General features: G+C 41.1%; 1 protein-coding gene across 6 annotated transcripts in view; it reads right to left on the bottom strand.

Annotated features, from left to right (window-relative positions):
• Rbfox1 (RNA binding fox-1 homolog 1) overlaps nt 1-3,426 on the bottom strand; it is a 1,640,850-nt gene that overhangs the window by 1,223,269 nt on the left and 414,155 nt on the right. For all 6 annotated transcript variants that reach the window (XM_029470804.1, XM_029470798.1, XM_029470790.1 and 3 more), the window contains exon 2: nt 1,073-1,135. The gene's annotated coding sequence lies outside the window, so the exon portion shown is untranslated. The remainder of the gene's footprint in view (nt 1-1,072; nt 1,136-3,426) is intronic.

Raw genomic sequence — 3,426 nt, 5'->3', positions numbered from 1 at the left:
CCTCTTCCTCCTCCTCTTTCTCCTTCTTCATCTTCCTCCCCTCCTCCTCTTCCTCTTCTCCACTTGTATATGCAAATTTCACAGCAAGAAGAACAGCCATGTAATACCACCCAAGAAAAAGTAGCCCTGTAATCAGCTAGCTCTCCACTACTATCTATAATTCCACCTGTTCGCTTTGACACAGGGTGATTTTTCATGGACCACAGAAGCCCCTTTACCCTCAGATCTACTATATAATTCCAAGCCTGTAAGGAAAGTCACATCTAGAAAGATAAGTATTTCCTCAAGTCATCCTCCTGAATCTTTGATGATTTTGATGGTTTTCTTAAATGATAGCAATTTTATTGCTAAAACTTGCTTTGTTTTGTTTTTTTCAATACAGAACTATTGAAGAGGAGAACCCAAGTCAGACTTCATGGGTTCTAGCCATAGATGCTAGCAGATAATAATGGGGGAAATTGGAAAAAAGAACTGGTAGCTTCACCAAACTAAATTCTTATGCATGTTGGGAAAGGCAGACAGCAGGTAAAGACAAATGAAATTTCTAAACAAAATTCCTCTGTATCTTAAAGTACAGATTTTTCTTCTGCAGTAGTTTTGTGTATCACACTCAAACCTCCTACCTCTAAAGGAACAAATGAGTTGTTTCCGAATGTCTCTGGAGTTACAAGGTCATCAACAGATCTGTGTGCTGGGTTTTCTTTCCACACTGCAGCATCACTTGACCAGAGAAAAGTGACACATCCTTCCCTCATGAGCAGACCATAGGAAATGGAAGAAAGCAAAGTGCATTTTATATGAACCTTCAGTTTACACCAGTGGGGCTAACCTACTGAAATGCTGATCTGGCCCAATGTTCACTGCAGGGGTGGGAGGCAGAGCTGGAAGGAGGTTCTGCAGAGCAATCTCCCTTCTTCACTCTGAACCAAACACAGCAGTGTCAAGCAGAGAGAGCAGGCACACAGCAAGTTTCTGTGGGAACTGCCAGGCATGCAGAAGAGAGTCTGCTAGAGATGAGATCAAAGAAGCACATGCATTTCCACAATGAGTACCTCAAATGGGTCACACTTACTGAATGCTGAGCCTGATCAAGGAAGCTGTAAGTCCCACTTTCATGAGGTCTTTGAGCTGTTTCCTAGAGAAGAAAAGAGGAAAGGACATGAGAAGGAGAATCTAGACACTTGTGCTATGTATGCACACCATTTCTGTTAGTTCTCTTATGTCTGCCCTTTGAGATATACTAACACTATTATAAAACCATATAAAAACTAGTGTCGAAAACATTCTGATCATATTATAAATTTACTATGGTGAAGACAATGAGAAAGCAAAACTCGTTTCCTCACAGTGTCTATTAAATATTTTCATCCTCCAGCACATAAGGTGTGACTCTTTTGTTTATTTCAGAAGAGACCACTGGACTCGGAGCTTGAAGGAGTGCATTGTGTAAAGACTGGAAGTTGTTCGCCGAATCTGGAGGCATCTTCTGCTCTTCTGCTCTACACACTGTGGTTTCTGGGTCCCAGGAGGTCCCAGGAAATATGAGGAGTTGAGATTTCAGGGCTAATATTATGAATTTCAGGAATGGAGCCAGATTGAATGAACTAAGTTCTCAATTTCCTTTCAACTCTGAACCTATAGTACTCTGTGGAAACCAACAGCATGATGATCAGAAGTTTAGGAGAGATGACCTTCTGTGTGAAATGAATACAGCTGTCACTCACATCTCTGAGAATTTTGGCTAGGAGTGTAGCTCGGCGGTAGATCACCTGCTTCACATACATTAGGCTCTGGGCATTAGCCCCAGCACCACAAGTGGAAAGGTGAACTAAATCAAAATTCATAAGATTCAGTGTTGAAAGGGAGTCATTTCCAAATAAAAATAACTAGGATTGCCAATGGGCTTAGACTTCTTCCAGGGTACCCTACATGAAGTGGACCATGACCTGTTTCTTCCCTGGGGAATAAACAATAACAACAAAAGCAGAAATTGTCTTCAGGATTCTGGGAGCCTGGTTCAGGAATTGCCCAGTTACAGGGAAACTGTGACATAATGTGCACCCAGACTTAGCAGTTCACAAGTTTCAGACTTTATTGAAAATATTATTTGCAGACATATTAAGAGTGTATACCCTTTCTTATATGTGTTTCTATACTTGTGATGGTCACAGGTATAGAAAATGTTCCCATTTGGTGAGTCCCTGGGTGTTGATAAATTAGTACAATCTGGGTCACCTACTGGACTCCAACTGTTGGAGAGAAAGAGGTGTAGATATACTTGAGCAAACACAGAACTCTGAAGTGACACAGGGGGATTAGCTTCCTCTGGCAGTACACTCACCCTTCAGTAAACTTTAGCTTTATGTTTTTATTTAGGTAACAGCTTTTAACCAGTATAAAATCTCATGAACCAATGTCTGTTTACCCATCCATTTGCCCATTCACTTACACATACATACATACACCCACACATTTACCCATGTATTCCTCCATCCACAAGCTCTTCCTCCATCTATATTCCATCCTTCTATCCATATACTTCTCTACCCCAACAAACAATAATATGTCCAAGCTTCTATTCATGCATGCGTCCATCTGTGCAGCCACCCATGATTTACTCTCCCTTTCACCTATGCATACCTATTCATCTACCCACACACCCAGCCCTTCACTCAGCCATCCACTTACTATTCCTCCATATATTAACTACTCATTGCCCCTTGCAACCATGAATCTATCTGTCTATACACATCTACCTATCAGTATCCATTCAATCACACCCACACCAATCCATCCACCCACATATCCACACATCATACTACTCATAGATCCTATCACCCATCCATCCATTTGCTCACCAAGCCATCCATTCATATGTATATGTATACATACATCTATATGCATGTGTATATATGAAAATATATGAGAATGTATGTGAATATATGCATGGGATGTATGTGAATGATGGGTGTGCATGTGAGGAAATATGGGTGGGTAGACAGAAGGTTGCAGAAATGATTATATATATATATATATATATATATATATACATATATATATGCATCTATCATTCCATCTACCCATCCTCCAATCATCTATCTACCATGTATCCACCCACCCATGCATCCATCTTTGTATGTCCACATTTTTCTACTCATACATGCATCACCTATGCATCCATGCATTCATTTTTTCTTCCCTCTGTCCACCCATCCATTGCCCTTACACTCAAACAAATTCATTCACATACATCCTTCTGTTTAGTCATCTTCTTAGCAGTTTAGAGCACTTGTTCTTGTAAAGGACCCTGGCTATGTTCCTAGAGCACATATCCTAGCTATGCCCCCAGCCCACCAACTTCCGGGCACAGAGAAAGAGAGAGAGAGAGAGAGAGAGAGAGAGAGAGGAGGGGAGGGGAGGGGAGGG

This window comes from Mus caroli, chromosome 16 (genome assembly GCF_900094665.2).
Source record: "Mus caroli chromosome 16, CAROLI_EIJ_v1.1, whole genome shotgun sequence".
NCBI lineage: Eukaryota > Metazoa > Chordata > Mammalia > Rodentia > Muridae > Mus > Mus caroli.
The sequence above is the reverse complement of the archived record's forward strand: the minus strand, read 5'-3'. Positions and strand labels throughout refer to the sequence as shown.